The sequence below is a fragment of the Nelumbo nucifera genome, chromosome 2 (assembly GCF_055504915.1).
Source record: "Nelumbo nucifera cultivar China Antique chromosome 2, China Antique-T2T, whole genome shotgun sequence".
In the NCBI taxonomy this organism is placed as follows: domain Eukaryota; kingdom Viridiplantae; phylum Streptophyta; class Magnoliopsida; order Proteales; family Nelumbonaceae; genus Nelumbo; species Nelumbo nucifera.
In genome coordinates, this window is record NC_142650.1 from 90934659 (window position 1) to 90958209 (window position 23551).

A 23551-nucleotide genomic window follows, 5' to 3' on the forward strand; every position below is an offset into this window, starting at 1 on the left:
TGCTTTGGGCAAGCTCGGTTCAGGTCGGTATAATCGACGCACATGCGCCATTTACCGTTAGCCTTTTTTACCAGAACGGCATTGGCCACCCAGCTTGGGTAATGGACCTCCCTGATAAAGTCGGCTGCGAGGAGCTTCCCGACCTCCTCGTCAACTGCTCTCCAATGGGGGTAAGTTGTGTTTCTTCTGTCTAACAGGCCTAACTACAGGATCAGTATTCAACTTGTGAGTGATGATGCTAGGGTCTATGCCGAGCATCTCTGATGCGGAACATGCAAAAACATCTAAATTTTCAAGTAAAAAACTTACTAGTTGGGATCGTAGAGGCTCCTTGATTGAAGAGCCGATCTAGAGTGTCCGAGTTGGGTCCTCTGTCGAAGTTGGGATGGAGATGGTCTCTTCTGTGGGTGCAGCTCGCTCCCCGCACTGCTCTGCAGGTCGCTCCAAGTCGAGGTCGTCTGCCACCTTGGCTTTCCCTTTGAGGGTGGCGACGTAGCACTTGCGAGACTCAAGCTGATCGCCTTGTGCCACCCCAACTCCGAAGTCCATAGGGAACTTCATCGCCAAATAGAAGGTGGAGACCACCGCTCGCAGGGCGTGGGTGATGGGCCGACCTATTATGGCATTGTACGGGGAGGGAGTTGCGACCACCAGGAAGTCATGGTTGAGCCTCACTATGCTAGGCCAGGTGCCGACCTCCACAGGTACAGGTTCTCCCTGGGGAACTGACTTCCTCTCCGTTGAAGCCCACCAAGGGAGTATTTGTGGGCTTGAGATCACCTTCTTGGAGCTGAAGTCGTTGATCCTTATCTTCACGACAAGCGCATCATCGTGGGGTTAGTGGACCCCTCGCGCGTCATCCTCCATGAAGAAGATCGGGTCTTCTATCCTTGGCCACTTCGGGGGGTTCTGGTCTTCCCTTTCGACCTCATGAGCTGATGTCCGAGCTGCAGCTGAGGTGCAGCCCGCGACGATCAATTCTCTGACGATCACATGGATAGTCCTCCGAACAAGTCTCTCTTCCAAGGGCTGCCTCTGCGGCTACTCTGCTTGCCTGCTGGATTTGGGAGCATCTCTGCTTTGCTCCCCCTGCCGACCTACTTTATTATTATTATTTTGTACAGAGTTTCTTAAGTATCCGCGACGGATGAGCTCCTTTATCTCATCGCGGAGGTTTTTACAACTCTCGGTACTATGACCGTGATTTTTATGAAAGCTACAATACAAATTTTTATTCCTTACATTAGGGTCCCCTTTTAGCCAAGGTGGCCACTTCCCGTATGGGGTGTCCTTGATCACCATGAGGATCTCGGCCCGCTTCGCGTTCAAAGGCGTGTAATCTATCCTCTCTGCTGGTGGAGTTCGGAAAGGATGACCCGACCTTGCCCCCCGAGCTAGGTCTTTCTTCTTCTTGTTGACCCCCTGGGTCAAGGGCTCGACTTCTCTTTTTCTTTCTCCAAGGATCTGCTCACCCTTTTGGTTGATTTCCTCCTCTGTCCCTCTAAACTGGTCCGCAAACTTGAGGAACTCGGTTACCATCTTGGGCCGATTAACAACCACATGCCACTTGAAGTCTTTGTGCATGATGCCTCTCTTGGCCGCGATAAGCCGAACGGTGGGGACTAGGTCGGGTACGCTGTTGAACCATTTGATGTAATTTTGGATAGATTCTCCTTCCCTCTGGACTATGCCAAGGAGGCTCTCCTGGGTCCTCGGGCACCGCTTGCTGGGGACGAAGTGGGAAGTGAAGACTTGCATGAACTGCGCCCAGCTTCTTATTGATCCGGGCGCGAGGTTCCTGTACAATGTATGGGCCACTCCTTTGAAAGTGGTGGTGAAAGCCACGCACTTGCAGGACTCACTGGCCCTTGCCAAGTGCATCTATGATTGGAAGGCATCAACATGGTCATTCGGGTCGAGCGACTTGTCATATTTGTCCAAGGGAGGTAGTTTAAAGTCCTTGGGCATTGGGATGACCAAGAGTTCTAAAGACAAAGGGGATGGTATAGAGAGGAGCGGGGTGGCTTTTATTTCACCCAAGCTTACCACTTCCTTACCCTTGAGCTCGGGCAGGTTGTGTGTCGCAGTTCAGCAAGCTCGGTGATGACTCCGCTGCCATTTTGCAGGCTCCGCATTGGTGCTACTGGCCTTGGTATTGTCGGGCACAGTCTTCGCAGGGAGGGGGACGGACTACTGGTGATGGTTGCAAATAGAGGGATCTTGCCTGGAGTCTGCAGCCAAGACCTCGAATCGGTTCTCAACAAGCGGGGCCACAAACTCGGAAAGCTGAGGTGATGCAAGCCTGGTAGGCTAGGACCCTCCCGACCTGACTGTGCATGGCGAGGCAGGGGTGACTGGTCTTTCCTTCCTCCCGTGGGATGAAACTTGACTCTTGAGAGGATTCTGGGTCTGGGAGGTCTCTCCCCGGCGAGAAGGACGCTCGTTCTGATGGCGAGGCCGGACTTGTTGCGTGGCCGGATGCCGAGGAGGAAGGGGCTGCTGGGTCTGAGGCAGCGGAGGAAACTACTGCTGATAGTGATGCTGAGATACATGGTGCAGCACTTGCTGCTGATATAGTTGGAACTGCTGGACCTGCTGCATCTTAGCTTGCATGGCTTGCATGCATTGCATCAGGTCTTCAAGATGGTTTTGGGCTGTCACGGGGGGCACAAGGGAGGGTTCAGTGAAGGTTGTTCCAACCGTGAAAGGGAGTGGAGTATTCACGGGTGCCATTGTCTGAGGCACGTTCAGAATGGGAACTCCATCCACGGAGAGTGGGACGGTGAACTGTCCAATACACACCGCTGGGACCTGATGTTGCTCCCCGGCGGTGCTCATTTTTGCACTGCGTGTTGCGTTGCTGGAAGAAGCCATGAGAACTGAAGTTTGCAAAGTTTTGGTGGAAGGCTTTTTGAAGTGTTCCCACAGACGACGCTAAATGATGTAGCGTGATCTGGTCACTCCTAGCTGGCAGGGGCTTTGCTCCTAGCTGGCAACGGACAGCACCTGAAAAGGAGAAGATGAAGGACTCCGATGCTTAAGTTAGAACTCTGAGAGAGAAGCTTAGAGAGTAATGACGAGCTAAGAGTGGAGATGCATACTACTCGATTACCAAAAATTCAATTACCTTTTTCCTTGGAGGTCAGAGCCCTTATATATTAATGTGCTACCAATTCGAGTGTAACCGCCTTTGATTCTTTTGCTACAGTCGTTATTCGTCAGGCTTATTTGATTGGCGTAGGTATCCATTGAAGTGTATGGTCCTGTCACTTGAGGGACGTTATGTAGAGCTGTCGTGCATGACGCCGCCTGACATGAGACGTGGGCGCAGTCCTCTAGACTGGCAGGTGTTGCGCCACCAGACAAGAGACGTGGGAGCAGTTTGACAAGCACGGTCTTGTCAAATAAGAAGTTTCCCAAAGGCTTCGGGTTACTCAGTAGCAAGCTCCTTTATAGCAAGCTCCCTTGTAGCAGACTCTTTCGTCGTGAGCTCCAATAGCGAGCTGCCTTGCAGCTAGCCGTACTATAGCGAGCTATAGTGAGTCGTAGCGAGCTATCTTATAGCGAGCTGTTCTGCTGGGGTTTCAGCGAGTTCATTATGCCGAGTTGTGGCCAAGCTGTCATGCCGAGCAGTCACTTACGATGAGTCATGTCCACATGTCACCTAGTTAGGAGGTCGGGTCAAATCATTTCCTTATTCATTTTTCTTCATTTTTATTACTTTTGGATTTTCTATTTATGATTTTCTTACTATTTAATTATCAATCATTACTTATCTTTTTTTAGTTTTTAGACTTTTAATTATTGATTAACTTCAACTGATTTTTATTAATTTTGTATTTATGTGTTTTATTATTCTCTTTTTTTTGTTTTTCTTCATTTTTTTTGATTAATTTTGATTGATTTTTTACTTTTTCTATAATTAATTTTCCAAAATAGATATAGTTGGTTCCTTTTTTTTCTTCTTACTTAGTTTTTAGATTTTTATTATTCTATTTCATATTTTTCATTTTTTAGCAATTTTCAATATAGTTTTTTGTTTTGAATATTTTTATTGTTTTTTTATTTTTATCCTTTTTTATTTTCTTTTTTATTTTTTTGTATTTCTATTTTTGTTTATTTTTAATTCCTTATTTTATTGTTTTTTATTTTTAATTTTCTTTGATAAGTATTTTCATTTTTTGTTTTTAATTTATTTTGTTTTTGAACAATTTGATTTTGAATTTTTCAGAAATTTGTTATTTTACACCTTTTTATTTTTTTTATATATTTTCTCTTTTTCTACTTTTTTCTTTTAAAACCCTTCCCTTTAATTTTTCATTTTTTGATTTAATATCATATGTTTTTTGACTCTTTATTTCGTTTTGATTTTTTAATGGGAATTTTGATTATTTTAATATTTTTTGTTTTTACTTTTCTTTTTTTACCCCTTTTTTCTCCTTTCTATTTCATTTTTTGGATTTAATTTGTTTGTTTTTTTAATTTTCTTTTATGTGTATCTGTGCTTAAAGTAAACCTTACTACCCCCTTTTTTATTTCAATTTTTTTACTTTTTTTTTCTTTTTTCTTTTTCTTTAAACTTGCCCTTTATGTTTATTTCTTATTATTTTTCTCCCTTTTGTTTTTTTAATTTATGATGATATATTGTTTTTGACTTTTTTACTTGGTTTTTAATTTATTTGGGGATTTTGATTGTTTTAATTTTGATTATTTTATTTGTTTCTTTGATTTTCTCTTGGTGTATTTGTGCTTAGCCTTCCTATCCCTTTTTTTTTCTTTATTTTATGATTTTTGTCTTTTATTTAATTTTTTCTTTTATTATTTTATTTAGTTTTTTTATCTACGTATATTTTATCCTATTGTTCTATTTCTATTTTAGTTTTATTAGACTCTTGACATTTTAATTATTTTTTGTTTTTAATTTTTTTTTATTTTATGTTATCATTTTGATGTTGGCCCCATTAGGAGTACAAAAGTAAAACAAGCTAGGTGGCAAACATCCTAAATGACTAGGCTAACACGTGAAGTGTAATGCATGAGGGGTGGGTTGACACCTAGACTCAAACGGCTCTAACAAGATTGCCAGCCTTCAAACCTCCACCCTTCGGACAAATGGGCTTCTTAGGTTGGAGAACCATCAGCTCGACCAATAGGTACTTAGATCCCGTGGCTTAGGCATCCAACCCTCACCTAATAGGACAATATGATTCTAGAATCTAATGTGGGATGATGTGTAGAGTGTGCATAAATAGATAGAAAAATAGTAGATAAAAAGTAATCAGGAACTATCTAACAAACATAAAGATAAGCAGTTATTATTTTAACAAATAAGCATGCAATTATACAAAAATGGCAATAAAGCCAAACGGACCCATGTGGGCCCCCATCTATAGTCCAAGAACTCCTCAGCGGAGTCGACAATCTATGAGCATCGGGAAAACAACTCACTTGGGCTAGGAATGGAGTCACCACCCATCAGATTATGTGAAATGAAGGTGATGGGACCTTCAAGATCTACATCGAAAATCATTTTTGTCTAATAATGACTCCAAAGCCTAGGCATTGACTACACCAGTCTATGTAAGACTCAAATGGGTGAGGGAAGGGGTTAGGAACCCCTCTCCCGGGTCCAAAAGGAGGGGCCCACATGGGATCCCAAGAATACAAATAAAAATATACGATTAATTAAGCAAAATAACAGTAATGAAAGTAACCTATAGACATGATCCATCACAAAAGAAATTATTTATTTATTTATTGCTTTTATTATATTTCCTTTTCCTATTCTAATAATATTTTTCACATATTTGTTCACACATTTTATTTTTTTATTTTTTTGCTATATTTTCATTTTTATTAATTTTTAATCATTTTATCTGAAGGAGCCCTATTTCTATTTTTTTATTAATTTTTTTATACATTCCATTCAGCCCAAAGAGAAATCTTACTATAGAGTCTTCCAATCTATTATTTTATCATTATTTTTCTTATATTTCTTTACTATTTATTTATTTTTAATTCTCTCTTAGCCTTCTTTTTGTTTCATATCTACAATCAACATCCTACAAACCACACTTAGTTGTGTAAACATATTGAATTCGAATTGAATCCGGATAGATTCAAATTCAAAACCAATTATAAAAAACAATATTCGATCGATTCGATATCCGACGGATATTGAGTGTTTCAATTCGAATTCGATTCGATTTGATTTGAATTTGACCGGCCTAAGGCCTAAAATCTTAAATGACTAAGTTTGCAAAGAAAAGCAAATGATTAGCTTGAGAAAAAAAGCAGGGGATTGCTAGAGACAGTCATGGGTTTCTAGCGGTGGTCCAAGTGTGAGTGTGTGACAGCAACAGTCATGGATTCCTAGCGGTGCAAAGTAATGGTAGTGACTAGTGAGCAGTGTTGGCCGGTGATGCTGGACTGTTGCAGCACAATGGCCAGTGATGTTGGACAGTTGAAGGCCTTGAGGCATTGAACTTGAGCTTGAGCAGAGGTGAAGGATCGTTAAATTTATCGAATTCAAGTTTTTATGGAATCGGATCAACACGAATTTGAATTTGATAAACAAATCGATAAAATGTATAAATTCGAATTCGATCGTTAAATTTATCGAACCATTCAAATTCGATTCAATTACGTCGGATATTGAATTCGGAATCGGATAATCGGATACCATTTACACCCCTAACTACACTTTTCCTTATCTCCAAATACACACCCAGTTACCCAAATCATTCCATAAGATTTTAACAAAAAACCTAAACTAAACATCCTACTTAAAGAAATTTTATGCTTCAATCAACGTAAATGGGAATGCTAAATCATACTGTCATTCAATAACATAACAACATTCATCAGAGAATAAAATTGATTTCAAAATGTATAGCAGAAAAGAAGAGCAAACTTAATATAATCTCTAGCAATGCTACACTTAGATCTAGTAGATGCAAAGAAACAAACAACAGAGTTCAGATCAGATTGGGTTGAGGATGAGATCTACGAGAATGAGTTTGATGGAACCTACTCCATCGATCTACTCCCCAACCTCAAATCTTCATTGCCAAAGAAAATATAGAGGAGGTTGAGTTCAGATTACCTAGGTGATGTCCTGAATTCCATGTATACAAGCCAATGACTGTGGTGTGCAAGAGTGAAATGGCCGAATCTCCTTCCACAATGGACTTGATTTGTGACTTGCTAGAGAGTTTGAATCTGTCTTGGCCTAAAACCGTTTGATGAACAGAGGAACTCAAAAACTGCTATAGAGAAGGTGAACATGGGAGGGAGTGTCGTAGTTTCCACTGGCCCGAACGGTAAGAAAGAGAGATGGGGAAAGAGAGAGAGAGAGATGGTAGACTCTGAAGAAAAAGTAGAAGAGGGAATGAGAGAAACCACTGCCACTGCTTTTAATCACAGCGGTAACGGTTATGTTTTAGGTTGTGATGATGCACAATCTGGTCGGTCTTAGCTGTCGATGATCTTGCCTCTGAACTGAGTAACAGGGACCTGAAACGGGAGGAGAAGAGAAGCTCCGGGGAGAACCCGGCATAAGGGCTCCGAAGCTCAAGTTAGAATCCTTCAAAGGCAAGAATAACCAGATAGCGCGAAAGTTAGCATACCTCATCCCTAGGGGGGTAGAAGCCTTTTATAACCACCTCGCGCGCTCACTTCCAGGCCTCCGTCAAGTCAGGCATGATTACTTCTGAACTCCTGCCAGTTTGGGTGTCATTTTCTCTGGTCGGACAGAACCGCCACTGTTCCTTTTGTCGGAGCCGTCTCTGCGGCTAGTGACGACGGTTGCAGATGGCGGTGGCAGGAAGCCGTTTGAAATGCGGCTGTCAGGCGTCAGATCCCAAATCAGTCAGGTACGTCACCCTTGGATAAAGATGTCCTTGGTGTCGGGTACGTTTGGCTGGCCTGGTACTTTGGAAGTGAAGTGTTGGAGTGGCGAGCGAGGTGCCTTGAGTTCGGTTTGGAGTGTTCCGAGCTGCCACGGGTCAGCTCGGGTCAGCTTTGTGAGGCTTGGGGCCCAGTATAGTTCGTGCTCCTTGCAGGGAGCTCGGGTTCTCAGTAGGGAGCTCGCTCTTAATAGCGAGCTCAGACTCCTAGTAGGGAGTTCTTAATAGGAAGCTCGGTTTTTAGGGAGCTCGGGTTCTTACTTGGGGAGCTCGGACCCTTAACAGGGAGCTCGCTCTTAACAGGGAGCTCGGATATAGGGAGCTTGGGTTCTTAGGGAGCTCGGGCTCCTAGTACCGAGCTCGGACTTGGGGAGCTCAGGTTTTAGGGAGCTCGGACCTTTGACAGGGAGCTCGCTCTTAATCAGGGAGCTCGAGTTCTTAGGGAGCTCGTGCTCCTAGTACCGAGCTCGGACTTGGGGAGCTCGGGTTTTAGGGAGCTCGGACCTTTGACAGGGAGCTCGCTCTTAACAAGGAGCTCGTACTAAGTACAGCAGTCTGGAGTTCGGGCTCGGTAGTGAGTTTGGACTTGCTTCCGATGTTCGCTTTGGGTGCTCCATTGTCCCGAGCTGCTTGCCTTTGCCACGTGTCGGGCGATCGTGAGGTCGGGCCAAATTTCCCTTCATCAATTGCCCCCCACTCCCTGCAACAACGGTTCCGTCTTGGCGCAGGGAGTTTGCAAGGTAGCAGGAGGGTTTTGGTCCGTGCTGAGCGCGCTTGCTCTAATTTGATTTTCAAAAAAGGGCACGCGTTTGGGAGTCGTGACGGCAGTTGTTCAGGAGTTGCGCTGCAGACGCTTTTATTGCGAGGAGACGTGCGCCGTTACCCCGTCAATTTCGGGAAGACGCGTGCCGACACCTGTCCTCTGACAAGACGTGCGTGATGTTCCGTCAGTTTCAGAAAGACGTGCGCTGATTGGTCTTGGAAGACGTGCAGCTTAGCGCGGCTGTGGGCCGTTGGATTGGCTTCGATCTGGGCCGTCGCTTTCCGTACGCTGTGGATATAAATAGTGCGCGGGGGGGGGGGGGGCCCGTCCTTGCTACTGTTGCACATCTTGAGCTCGCGCCTTAAGTTTCAGCTCGCGTCTAGGTTTTTCAGCTCGCGTCCCAGGTTTTCTTGCTTGTTCGAGTTCTCGCGGTCTGCTTCAGTCTTCTTCTCGGGTGAGTGTTTTTGGAATCTCATTTTGTTTCACGATGTCTGGTTTAGAGGGTTCAGACTGTTCAAGCGGGTCTGATGTGGGTTCTACGAACCAGTTTGCGTCCCACGGCAGTTCAAGTGAGCCTGATGTAGGTCTTGAGGAAGGGGTCGGGCCTACCACCCGAGGTGCTTCGGGTAGGTCGGCATCCACCTCCCGTCGTGGCCGGGTTGTAGATCAGTTCGACCCTTCGACTATGACGCTTGAGGAACTTCAATCCCTCGTAGACTACTACAATTTGCCCAGTGAGTATGGTTACTTTATCCCTACGGGGAGCTTTCCTTGGGAACACGATCCTGATGAGATGGTGATTTTCCGGGAACAGCTCGCCGCGGGGCTGCGACTGCCCTTCCACCCTCTTCTTGTCGAGGTCCTAAACCACTTCGGTGTGACGGTTGGCCAGCTTCACCCGAACTCTATTAGGAACTTAGTGGGAACGATCTCTTTATTTTGCGACGAGAACTTCCCTCTGGATCTAGAGATTTTTTCTTCTATCTTAATGTTGAAAAAGCAAGTGGGTCCCCTTCCTGGGCGTAGGCGGGCATACTACCTGTCCCCTCACCCGGGCTTCAAGCTCTTACACGGACTCCCCAATAAGGTCCCCGCATGGAAGCGGGACTATTTTGGGGTGCGAAGTGCGATGGGGTGGCCATTTTAGACCGGCTGGGGGGTGGCCGCTCCTGATTCTGGCATCACACTTGATGAGGAGACGGCGAAGGGCCTTCGGCAATGGGCGCGGCTTGGGCTGGATTGCCAATGGTATCTGACGGAGGCCAAGCTTATTGTTGCGGGCCTGAGTTCGGGTAGGTTCTTTCCCTAGTGATCCTGTCTTGCTCTTTTTTTACGTGTCTTACTGATGCCGAACTCCTTTTCGCAGGTACAATGGATTTTCGAGGGTCCCGAGGTGCGCACTTGTTCGAGGGGATGAAGAGGAGAAAGCGGGTGGCCAAGCGAGCTCGCGCTGAGCCATCCCGAGCTGCGGAGCCCGAGGTGCCGGATTATCCGGCAGAGGAGCCTGAGATGGTTCCTCCTATGCAGGGGCCGGCGGGGGCTCCTTATGCCGAAACCACACACACGGGGGCTCCCGCCTATTCCGAGTCCGCTCATATGCGAGCTGGGCCGTCGGGCTCGGAGGCCCCGGGGGACTTCAGGAGCGTGCTGTCGCCTGTTCATGCTCTTCAACGGAGCAAGGAGGCGATGTTTCCCGAGGAAGTTGCGGCATGGACCGATCTCCCTCTACACCAAGTGGCCTGCCATGCCGTTACTCATGCCATGGTGGTAAGTGATCCCTTCTTTAGAGCTCGGCTTCTATTCTTTTATTTGTTTCTCTGATCTCGTTTTCCTTTGATAGGTGAACTCCTCCATTCACGCCTTGGCGAACCAGGTGGAGAAATGCTCGCGGCAGGCACGAGCTGCCGAGGAGAATGCTCGTGCTGCTGATGCTGCTGCTCGCCGTGCGCGGTCTAGGAAGGCGAGGTCTCAGAGGGATGCCGAGGCCATGGGAGTGGTGGTGCAGCGCATGGCGGAAATGAAGCTAGACCTGGAGCACCAGGTCGAGTATCTTTAGGAGGATATCAGGGAGAGGACTCAGATCTTCTCTCAAGGCATCGAAGACGCGAAGAAGAAGGCTGTCAGTGATTACATTGCTTCGCCGGATTTCAATGACCTGATGGTAGACTCCTACAGGAGGGGTTTCAAGCTAAGTCGGTGGATGATCCGGAATACGTACCCCGACCTCGATACCAGCGCCATATCCACTTCGCGCATCACTCCGGAGATGGCAAATGCTGCGGATGCCGAACCAGACTCCGAGGGGGAGGCAGGTCCTTCGGGCGTTGTCGGAGAAGCTTCTGATAACGATGAAGTAGCCCCGGGCTTGTGAAATGAGATGAACTGAAATGTCCCTTTTTTTTATGTACACATCTGTTTTGAAATGAAATGTCTTTTTGTTCATGTACTGGTGTCTTCGAGCTATATTTTTCGCCGAACTGACCATTTCGGTCCTTCAGTTCGTTTTATGAAATGACTTCGGCGTACTTGCCTTGGTGGCCTATAGATAGTACCTTCTCAAGTTGACAACGTTCCATGCTCGGGGTACTTGTTTCCCTTCTAGGGTTCCGAGCTCGTACGCTCCCCCACCGAGTGTTTTCATTACTCTGTAGGGTCCTTCCCAGTTTGGTCCAAGTTTCCCTACGCCGGGTTCGGGCACCATGATCTTACGGAGAACCAGGTCGCCGACGCGGAAGTTCCTCTTCTTTACTTGCGCGTTGTAGTACCGAGCTACCTTTTGTTGGTAAGCCGCAGTTCAGATGTGTGCAAGGTCCCTCACTTCGTCCAGTAGGTCGAGGTTGGTGCGTAACTCGTCCTCGTTTGTCCATTCGTCATACGCTTCTAGTCGCAACGTAGGCACTTCGATTTCCGCCGGGATCACTGCTTTGGTGCCGTAGGTGAGGTTAAAGGGGGTCTCACCCGTGGCGGTCTTTTCCGTGGTTCGGTGTGCCCATAAAACACTTGGTAGTTCGTCTGCCCACAAACCTTTGGCTCGGTCCAATCGCGCTTTCAGTCCGCGGAGGATGGCTCGGTTCATTACTTCTGTTTGGCCATTTGCCTGCGGGTGTGCGACCGATGTGTAGTTCTGACTAATTCCCATACTTCGGCACCATTCTTGGAACTTGATGTCTTCGAACTGTTTGCCATTGTCGGAGATCAGTACCCGAGGTAGCCCGAAAAGACATACGATGTTCTTCCAAAAGAAGTTTTGTATGTTTCGGGCTGTAACTATTGCCAGGGGTTCGGCTTCTATCCACTTTGTGAAATAATCTACTGCCACTACTAGGAATTTTCTCCCGCCCGTCGCTGGTGGGAATGGCCCCAGGAGGTCGATGCCCCATTGGGCGAAGGGCCATGGACTGGTGAGGTATTTGAGGTCGACAGCGGGCTGATGGTGGATGTTGGCATGCTTCTAACACTTGCTGCATTTTCTGACGAGCTCGATTGCCTCTGTCTTCATCGTTGGCCAGTAGTATCCTTGTCGAAGTGCCTTTTGGGCGAGGGCTCTGCCCCCCAGGTGTCCGCCACACAAGCCTTCATGGATATCGCGGAGTACCAGCTCGGCTTCGGCTGGGCGCAAGCATCGCAGATAGGGGAGCGTGTAGGATCGTCGATACAGCCGTTCGTCTATCATGATGTATTTGGCTGCCTGGCGCTGCACCCTCTTGGCTGTGTTGCGGTCTGCGGGGAGGGTTCCGTCTAACAGGAAGCTCGCGAGTGGGTCGATCCAGCTCGGCTCCGCTTCGGTGACGGGAGCGACCTCTTCTGCCCCACCAAGAATGCTGGGCCGAGGCAGGTCCTCTACGTACACGGTTCTCCTGACGTTGTGGCTCGTGCTAGCCAGTCGGGATAGGGCGTCGGCCTCAGCGTTCTCTGACCTCGGGATTTGCTTGATGAAGTGTGATTGGAAGTTGAGTAGAGCTTCCTTTACTTTTGCTAAGTACGCAATCATAGTGAGTTCGCGTGCTTCGTACTCGCCTGTAACTTGGTTGACCACGAGCTGGGAATCACTGCAGATAACCATGTGCTTTGCTCCGACCTTGCGCGCTAGGTTTAGCCCGGCTATTAGTGCCTCGTACTCCGCCTCGTTGTTGGATGCCGCGAACTCAAAGTGTAGTGCGTATTCCAGTTTTGTTCCGCCCGGGCCGCGTAGCACTATTCTAGCCCCGCTGCCTTGTTGGTTCGAGGAGCCATCTACGTGAAGGATCCAGGGCTCCTCATCCCAGTTCGCGCTTGGTCTAACCAGGAGGGAAGCCACGCTGGCTGCTACTTCATGGGGTTCGGACTCGTTTGGCTTGGGAGCTCCGAGTTCGCCCGAACTGGGGACCTCGGGCTCGACCAACTCAGGGGCTTCGGGGTTGAACGTGCACTCTGCGATAAAATCTGCCAAGGCTTGGGCCTTGATGGCAGTTCTTGGCTTGTACTGGAGATCGTACTCGCTGAGTTCGATGGACCACTTCGTCAGCCGGCCGGAAACCTCGGGCTTGAGAAAAACTTGTCTCAGAGGTTTGTCGGTCAGGACGATGACGGTGTGGGCCTGGAAGTACGGGCGGAGTTTCCGTGCTGCTACCACCAGGGCATACGCTAGCTTTTCTATCTGCGGGTACCTTGTCTCTGCTCCCTGCAAGATTTTACTAACATAATATATGGGTCGTTGGACCCGGTCTGCCTCCTTTACTAGTACCGAACTGACCACCTCGTCACTAGCCGAGAGGTACAGCTCTAAGACTTCGCCTTCCTCGGGCCGAGCTAAGGTTGGCACATTGGCGAGGTAGCCTTTTAGCTCGTCAAACGCGAGCTAACAGTCTTGGGTCCATTCGAACCCTTTGCCTTTGATTGCTTTGAAGAAGGGTAGGCAGCGATCTGCCGACTTGGACATGAAGCGGCTTAGGGCGGCTATGCGGCCGTTTAGCCTTTGGACTTCTTTTATTTTCCGAGGTGGTCTCATATCTAGGATGGCTTGTACTTTGTCTGGGTTGGCCTCGATGCCACGTCGATTGACAACGTAGCCCAGGAACTTGCCTGAGGTGACGCCAAAGACACATTTGTTGGGGTTTAATTTCATGTTATACTGACGCGGGATTTGGAAGACAGAACCTAAGTCTTGTATTAATTCTTGCGAAAACTGTGTTTTGACGACCATGTCGTCTACATAGCACTCTATCTTTGTGCCGATCAGGGGCCGAAACAGCCTATTTACAAGTCTTTGGAAGGTCGCCCCGGCATTTTTTAACCCGAAGGGCATGACCTTGTAACAGTATAGACCGAACTCGGTTATGAAGCTGGTTTTTTCCTCGTCGGACTGGTCCATCCGGATTTGGTTGTAGCCTGAGTAGGCATCCAGGAAGCTTAGCAATTCATGTCCCGAGGTCGCGTCCACTAGGCGGTCGATCCTAGGTAGGGGGAAGCAGTCTTTCGGGCAAGCTCGGTTCAGGTCGGTGTAGTCGACGCACATGCGCCACTTGCCATTCGCCTTTTTCACCAGCACAGGGTTGGCCACTCAGCTCGGGTAATGGACTTCCCTTATGAAGTCTGCCGCGAGGAGCTTTTCGACTTCCTCGTCGACCGCTTTCCAGCGCTCCGGGGCTAAGTTCCGTTTCTTCTGTCTAATGGGTCTGACTAAAGGGTCAGTGTTAAGTTTGTGAGTTATAAGACTAGGGTCAATACCGGGCATATCGGCCGCGGACCATGCAAAAATATCTAAATTTTGGAGTAAAAAACTTACCAGTTCGGTCCGTAGGGGTTCCTTGACAGAAGCACCAATCTGGAGTGCGCGAGCTGGGTCTGTAGGTGAGGTCGGGATCGCGACTGTTTCTTCTGTTGGCGAGGCTCGTTCTTCGCCTTGCTCCGTAGGCCGCTCCAGATCGAGGTCGTCGGCCAGCTTGGACTTGCCCTTTAGGGCGGCGACGTAGCACTTGCGGGACTCGAGCTGGTCGCCCCGCACTACCCCCACACCGAAGTCCGTAGGGAACTTCATTGCCAAATAGTAGGTAGAGACCACCGCCCGCAGGATATGCGTGATTGGCCGTCCTATTATGGCGTTGTATGGGGAGGAGGTCGCGACCACCAGAAAATCGTGGTTGAGTCTGACCGCACAAGGCCATGTGCCGACTTCCACAGGCACCGTTATCTTTCCAAGGGGCCTGACTTCCTCCCCGCTGAAGCCCACCAGGGGAGTGCTTGCAGGTTTTAGTTCGCTCCTTGGCAGCTGTAGCCGATCAAACGCCGACTTGAATAGGATGTCCGTCGACCTGCCTGAATCTACGAGCACGCGCCTAACTTCGAAGTCGTTGATCCTGAGTTTAATGACAAGTGCGTCGTCATGAGGGTAGCGAACTCCCCGCGCGTCGTCTTCTGTGAAGAGGATCGGCTCCTCGGTCTTCGGCCTCTTCGGGGGGTTCCGCTCCTCGAGGACTGCTTCGCGAACTGAGGTCCGAGCTGCCGCTGATGTGCACCCCGCCACCACTGAACCTCCCATAATTACATGGATGGTTCCCCGAACTGGCCTTTCTGCCGGAGGCTGTCGCTGCATCGGTTCGGTAGGCCTGCTGCTAGTCTCCGGGGCGTCTTTTAAGTGCTTGCCCGGCTGATCCGCTTTATTGCTATTATTGTTGTGCTGTAGAAAGTTTCTTAAGTATCCGCGACGGATGAGCCCCTCTATCTCGTCCCGGAGGTTATTACATTGCTCGGTACTGTGACCGTGGTCCCTATGGAAACTACAATACAAGTTTTTGTTTCTTTCGTTCGGATTTCCCTTTAGGCGAGGTGGCCATTTCACGAAGGGGGTGTCCTTGATCGTCATTAAGATCTCGGTCCGCCTCGTGTTCAGGGGCATGTAATCCGTCCGAGCTGGCAGGGGAGCTCGGAACGACTGGTTCGGTTTTGGGTCCCGGGCCGGGTTTTTTCGGTCGGCCGAGCTAGAGGGCTCGCCGTCCCTCTTTCTTTTCTCGTTTCCGCCCTCGGTTCTTTGGTTGATTTCCTCCTCCATCCTCATGAACTTGTCCGCGAGCTTGAGGAACTCGGCCACGGTCGCGGGCTGGTTAGCTACCATGTGCCACTTGAATTCCTTGTGCGTCACCCCTCTTTTTGCTGCGGCGAGCTGCACCGCGGGGTCTAACCGAGGTATCTGTAAGCATGCCTCGTTGAATCGTTTGATGTAGCCCCGTATGGGTTCTCCTTCCCTTTGGACTACTCCAAAGGTGCTTTCCTCTGCTCTGGGGCACCGTTTGCTGGTGACAAAGTGTGCAGTGAAGACCTGCACGAACTGAGCCCAACACTTTATCGATCTAGGGGCCAGGTTCCTGTACCAAGTGCGGGCTACCCCCTTGAGGGTGGTGGTGAAGGCCACGCACATGCATGATTCGCTGGCTCTGGCGAGGTGCATTTGGGACTGGAAAGCGTCCACGTGGTCGTTGGGGTCGAAGGAGCCGTCATACTTGTCCAGGGGCGGGAGCTTGAAATCTCTGGGTAAGGGGACTGCCAGGAGTTCTAAGGCGAGGGGGGAAGGAACTGAGAGAATTGGGGCGACTCCTACCTCGTCCGAGCTCGTCTCGCCTTTGCCTCTGAGCTCAGATAGGACGCGGGTGGCAGTTCGTCGACTTCGGCGGCGCCTTCGCTGCTGAGTGGGCCTTGTACTGGTGCTGCTGGCCTCCGTGTTGCCGAGCTCGATGGGCTCGGAGTGCTGGTAGTCCGCTGCTGCTAGTGCACCGAATCGGTTTCCCACCAGTGGGGACTCCAGTTTGGAGACCCGAGGTGCTGACCTCGCAGGCGAGGTTCCTGATCCGCCTGCGAGCCGCGAGGCGGGGATGACTTTTCTTTCTCTCCGGCCTGGGGACGAGGCCTGGCTGTTTGGGGGGTTCTGGGGCCTGGAGGCCTTTTCTTGGTGGAGGCGCCCATCCTGCGGAGAGGCCTTTACTGGCTTCAGGGCAAGGTGGCGAGGTGGAAGTAGTGGTTGGTTCGGTGTTAGTTGGGGGAACTGCTGTTGATAGTGGTATTGGGACAGGTTGTGCAACACTTGGTGCTGGTGAAGCTGGTGTTGCTGGAACTGCTGCATCTGGGCTTGCATTGCCCGCATGCATTGCATTAAGTCGTCCAACCGATTTTGGCTAGCTGCCAGGGGGACGGCGGTTGGTTCAGTGAAGGTAGTCTCGATGGGAAGAGGGAAGAGGATGTTTGCGGAAGGTAGGCTTACAGGTGCCACTGCTTGTGGCGTAGTCAGATTGGGGATTCCATCCACCGTGAGGGGGATGGTGAACTGCCCAACACACACCACGGGAACTTGGAGCTGTTCCCCGGTGGTGTTTGTCTCTGTGCCGCGTCCGGCGTTGCTAGATGAGGCCATGAGTAATGAGTTTTTCAGAGAAGAAGGAAAGGGTATGAAGGTTTTGGAGGGAGGCTTTTTGAAGCGTTCTCCACAGACGGCGCCAATTGATGATGCACAATCTGGCCGGTCTTAGCTGTCGATGATCTTGCCTCTGAACTGAGTAACAGGGACCTGAAACGGGAGGAGAAGAGAAGCTCCGGGGAGAACCCGGCGTAAGGGCTCCGAAGCTCAAGTTAGAATCCTTCAAAGGCAAGAATAACCAGATAGCGCGAAAGTTAGCATACCTCGTCCCTGGGGGGGTAGAAGCCTTTTATAACCACCTCATGCGCTCACTTCCAGGCCTCCGTCAGGTCGGGCATGATTACTTCTGAATCCTGCCAGTTCGGGTGTCATTTTCTCTGGTCGGACAGAACCGCCACTGTTCCTTTTGTCGGAGCCATCTCTGCGGCTAGTGACGACGGTTGCAAGTGGCGGTGGCAGGAAGCCGTTTGAAATGCGGCTGTCAGGCGTCAGATCCCAAATCAGTCAGGTACGTCGCCCTTGGATAAAGACGTCCTTGGTGTCGGGTACGTTTGGCTGGCCTGGTACTTTGGAAGTGAAGTGTTGGAGTGGCGAGCGAGGTGCCTTGAGTTCGGTTTGGAGTGTTGCGAGCTGCCACGGGTCAGCTCGGGTCAGCTTTGTGAGGCTTGGGGCCCAGTATAGTTCATGCTCCTTGTAGGGAGCTCGGGTTCTCAGTAGGGAGCTCGCTCTTAATAGCGAGCTCGGACTCCCAGTAGGGAGTTCTTAATAGGGAGCTCGGTTTTTAGGGAGCTCGGGTTCTTACTTGGGGAGCTCGGACCCTTAACAGGGAGCTCGCTCTTAACAGGGAGCTCGGGCTCCTAGTAGGGAGCTCAGATTTAGGGAGCTTGGGTTCTTAGGGAGCTCGGACTTGGGGAGCTCAGGTTTTAGGGAGCTCGGACCTTTGACAGGGAGCTCGCTCTTAATCAGGGAGCTCGGGCTCCTAGTAGGGAGCTCGGGTTCTTAGGGAGCTCGTGCTCCTAGTACCGAGCTCGGACTTGGGGAGCTCGGGTTTTAGGGAGCTCGGACCTTTGACAGGGAGCTCGCTCTTAACAAGGAGCTCGGACTAAGTACAGCGGTCTGGAGTTCGGGCTCGGTAGTGAGTTTGGACTTGCTTCCGATGTTCGCTTTGGGTGCTCCACTGTCCCGAGCTGCTTGCCTTTGCCACGTGTCAGGCGATCGCGAGGTCGGGCCAAATTTCCCTTCATTAGGTTGAAATAGAGGAAAGAAGGGAGGTAGTCGATCTGGGAGAAGAATAAAGAAAGAAAGAAAGAAGAAGGAAAAAAGATCGGCGGGTGGAGAACTGTTGCTGCCTGAAATTGTAGTGGTGGGAAGGAATAGGGGAGAACAATAGACGAGAAGAAGAAGAAGAAGAAGAAGAAGAAGAAGAATAAGAAAACTGAGAAAGATAGAGAGAGCAAGAGAGAGGAAGGGATCGGTGGAGAAAGATTCCTACCATTGTGTGTAAAAGGGTGGAAGAGGGTGAATAATGAATTATCCTGAATCGAAAACTTTAGGTTTAATTTATAGGTAGGTTAAAGGGAATTTTTGTAAATTCGGGAAAGTATAGGGGCATTTTGGTAATTTTGAAAAATGGGTTAAACTGGGTCTAAGGGGGTCAAATCGTGGTCTTGGTTCAATGATCGGTGGTTCTGGGTCAAAAGAGAGGAGGATTGAGATGGGTCTAACCATAGAGTAGGTCTCTATGTGTGCGGGCAAGTAAGATTAGCAGAAATGGAATCTTTGTAGATGGAAGGGTAAATGAGGGTATTTTTCGCTAAAATTGTTAGGGTAGGGATTTTGGACATTCGGAGTTGATTGGTGGGGTCAGATTGGCCCAACTAGGCCCATATTGGGCAAATCTGGAAAGGGCTCGATTCGATTAATTTAAGGGCTCAAAATGAAATCTTCGTATGATCAAGGGGCAAACAAGCTTTGTTTTGGATGAAATTTCATAGGGTAGGATTTTTGGGTAGTTTGAGGTGATTGGTAAGGTTAGATTGAGCCAACTGGGCATGGATCGGGCAGATTTGTAATCCGGTCAATCTAAGACCTTGAAATGGAATCATGGTGCAATTAAAGGGTAAATAAAGGTATTTTGGGCTGATATTTCACAAGTGGGTATTTGGGGGTGTCCGATATCTGATAATAAGGTCTGATCTGTCTTAAATGGTCAAGATTGTAGGAATTTAGGCCAATGAAATGCTTTGGAATGGAATCTTTCTTTAATGGATGGGCAAATGGGGAAATTTATGGGTGAAATTTTATGAGCAAGTGTTATGGTATGCCCGGAGTCTAAAGGTGTAGTGTGATTTGTTCAGATGTGTCAAGATCAAGGTAATCTGGGTTCTGGGTGTTTAGGCTAACGAGATAAGTTGAAATAGAATCTTTGCTTGATGGACGGGTGACCGGAGGAATCTTGAGTTCAAATTTCGTGGGTAGGTGTCTTGGGAGCTTCTGGGTCTGATGGTTGTGTCTGATTTAATAGTTAAGGTGTAAGTGGGGGTCGATCAAGGTCATAGGATAGGTATTGGGTAGGTTTAATGGTGGATCTGAGGTCTCTTGGGGTGAAATTTGGGTTTCTTCGGTTTTCATGTGTTTTGGAGAGATCGAGAGTGTCTGATCAGGAATTTGGGGTAAATTTGGGTTCAGGGGCGAATCGAGCAAAAATCAAGTGTTGACACACCCTTTCCAAATAAATGAATAAAGGGGTTGTATAAATATGTAATAAAAGAGGTAAAATGGTCCCACAAAGCAAGGTTATAATCAAATTTAAACAAATAGGGCTTGAATTCAACCTTAATTAATAGTAGTGAGTGAGTGATACAATGATCATTAGAAGGGAAAATATTAAGAATATGTAAAATTCAACTATAGAACTCATCTAATGTGTAGTCAACTACCTATTCCAAAAGTAAATAAACAAAAAAAAAAATAACATTGTATCTCCATCTCAAGGGTTTCTTTGTCTCTTGCTCATATGTGTAGAAGGTTGATCCACATTCTATACTGGCCAAATTGTGGTGCAAGACTCTACATATTGAGTGAAGTTTGTATTGGAGGGAGACTTTGTGAGGGAATAGCTAGAGTTGGTGCAAAATTGTTGCCCATGTCAAATGAAGTGTATACTGAAGTTGGTAGAAAACTCTGTATGGGCATTGTTCGAGCTGATACAAAATTATTGCCTATGTTAAATGAGGTGCCTATTAGAGGAAGATCTTGGAAATGCATTGCTCGATTAAGTTCGATTCACCATCTATTGCCTACGTCAAATAAGGTGTATGTCGAATAAAGGCTTGAGTTCGATTCACCATCTATTTTAATCAAAGGGGTTCGGCGGAGGCAAGTAGTTGTCATAGCCAGAAGTCATCATCTTGTTGAAGGCTCCAAATATGTCTTCTTTCACTTCTTTTACACCCACATAAGCTTAAGATATGCCATTCCTCCCTCTCGCCACACCTTAACTAGCTTGATATATAACTTCTTCCTCTCTATTTTCTACTTCACCTTGCCCTTGCCCTTCCTCTTCTTTCTTAACTTCAAACCCATCACCTTCAACATCAACCTGATCAACTTCATCACTTTTATTAGCTTCAACTGTAGGGGCATTGTTCCTATTGGAATTGCCATGTTTCTTCTCATATATTTTGCACAATACATAGTAGTCCAACTAAAGAAGGAAGAAACATTTATTAGATGAGGAAAGAAGCATTCATGGAGATGTGTTTTCCAATGCAAATACTTAAAAGACACACCTTCAATGAATAGATAAATGTATTTTTCAAACCTATGAATTTGACTTGATTCAAAAGTCTGTTGAATCTAAACAATGTTAGGTGCTGATAGTGGAATGCTGAAAAGATTACAAACATAAAATGACTTAACTAATAGATATTATTAGTTTATAGTAAACTTTTTAGGGGTAAACACTAATCCCAATATTTTTTTTACTTCATTATTCAGCAATTTAGTTAGGTTTAGAGTTGCTAAATATTGAATCAGCATTCTGCTTTAAGCCCATGTTTTAACAATTAACAAAGGCCACCAAAAATTGAAAAATAAATTACAAATGCCTAAAACCTATCAAAATATATATTACAAATCATGCTGAATTGAGTCTAGTTGAGTAGCTGAAATTTTAATTTCCTAAATTTTACCAATCTGAGTCATCTAACTTTATTATAAAAGAAAACCCATATACTTAAATATGAACCTCTAATGAGTTGAAGTTATTTGGTTAATTTCTGGCTTGGTTCATCCGATTAAAAAAAATCACATGTCTTTATATTTGTTGTACTTAGTTGTTTAACACTCTTTAATTTGAAAAACTAGGCATATATGGTGTAAATGCATGACATAGTCCAGATTTACATACCTTCATGAGATCCAATTCATCATTTATAGCCCTTTGATGTTCTTTAATTTTGTATTCATGCATGATCCAATTAGATTTTGTTCCTCTTTGGGTTAATCCTCCGTAAAAACCAAAGATTTCTTAATGCTAATGTTCTTTCCATTTCCATCCTTGATTTCTTTGTTTGCACCAGTTGCTTTCCAGTATCCATTGGTTGCAGAACACTTTGGCCTATTCCCCTTCGGATATTTTCGATCCCTTGGTGTATAGAAATACCACTCTTGCTCTTTCTCTCTTGTGTGTCTATATTTTTTCCGCAAAATAAGTGATAATAATATCATCTATTATGAATTGGATAAAATCCTCATCATTTCCAATTACCAAATAGATGCAAATTTTAATATCCAAATCCAAATAATAATCGGATTGCATGTCAAATTGTCAGTGTGACAGCCCTAATTAGAGAATAGCTTCTCATTCTGTAGGTTGCTACCATGGGCAGTTCTGGTCCCCCAAACAAGGGGCTCATCAAAGCCGTTGTCTACCATTTCCGGCTCGGTTTGGAAAGGAATGAATACAAGTACAAATATATAAATATGTAGAGTACAAATAAAACAAAATACAAGGTTTTACTTTTCTACAAATTTGTATTTGTAGTCCTTCCAAATCCAAAATACAAGGTTCTCCTTCTCTCTTTTCTCTCTCTCTCTATCTATCTATCTATCTATCTCTCTCTCTTTTCTCCTTCTCTTTTCCTCCGACGAGAACAAACAGGCGGCGACGAGAACATTTGTGGGTTGCCTTCCCCATGACCGCCGCTTTGATGGTTGCCGCAGTGGAGGAGGTGGTGGGAGCATGGTCTTCACCTTGATCTCCTTGATCCTTGAAGTCATAGTTGCTGAGGAGGTACTTGTTAAGAAACAAAACCTCAATGTTCAACGAGTACCACGCCGTCATGAGCCCAACTGTGAAGAAACAACTCGAGCCCTTCATCGGAGAACTTATCGAATTCTAGGGTTTCCTTACTCCTTTTCCTTGTTTCAAATCTGAAGATGAGAGCTTGTTGCAGAAAAGGGGTCGTCGCTGAGCCTACTACTAGAAGAAAATGAATCTGCTGAGCCTGGAAAAGGTGTTTTCGCCCACATCCTTAAGTCTGTGGGCTGCAGCTACTCGTTTCAGAATCGGAGACTCTCTCGGTGATCCTCTCCATCTGAAATCAGAACTTTTTGAGGCATTTCCTCATTTGGATTCTCTTTTGATTTTTTTCATGTCTTCTCTTTTTCTGCAGTTTGGAAGTACGACACCCAGAAGGACTCGGTTCTACAAGTGACGAAGGAGGCGTACACAGCTTGCAACACGCCGAGCCTGATCGTTGCCTACAAGGATGGGAACACCAAGGTTGAGCTCGCCTGGTCGGGGCCGTTCTACTTCATCAACGGAACTGAGGAGAACTGCCAAAAGGGAGAGAAGATGACTGTGGTCATGTTGTCACCGAGACACCATGGGTCTAGCTCGTCAGATTTGGCTCCTGCTCCAGCGGTGGCACAAGAGGGACCAGCGCTCACGGTGCTTTGTTTCTTGGCCGACCAGCAAGGACTGCAATATCTCGGTTGCAGTGGACTTTTACCTCAATGATTTACAAACAAGAAGAGTGTTAAATGGGACAAACATCTGACTCCCATTTTACACTCTCATGAACCCATCGGTGTGATAATCCCTCGGTGTAAATTTATATTTACACCTCTACCAAATTCAGCCTAAACATAAAACTAAAGTTCTGATTCAACAAGACGAGGTGATGGTGAACAACTCCCTATTTGGCTATATCCTGTTGAAATAGTTGCAAAGCTAGTGCCTAGTGTTTTCATAGGAACCAGCCCACCAGACCCTAGGAGGCGTTATTGACTTATTGTTCTTAACAGCCTTCGTTGGGTTGAAGAGTTATGGCAGTGGGAAATGATAGTCTTAAGCTGCATTTATTTGCATCATTTTCAAACGCAGCCTTAAGGCTTAGTGTGGAAGTAGTACAAATGCAAATATGTACAAAGTAAATACATACAAAATAATATAAAATATAAGGTTTTGCACTCTACATATTTGCATTAGTA

General features: G+C 47.1%; 1 pseudogene; it reads left to right on the forward strand.

Annotated features, from left to right (window-relative positions):
- Positions 1 to 22548: 22548 nt before the first annotated feature.
- LOC148802501 (early nodulin-like protein 14 pseudogene) lies at positions 22549 to 23078 on the forward strand (annotated as a pseudogene).
- Positions 23079 to 23551: the final 473 nt, after the last annotated feature.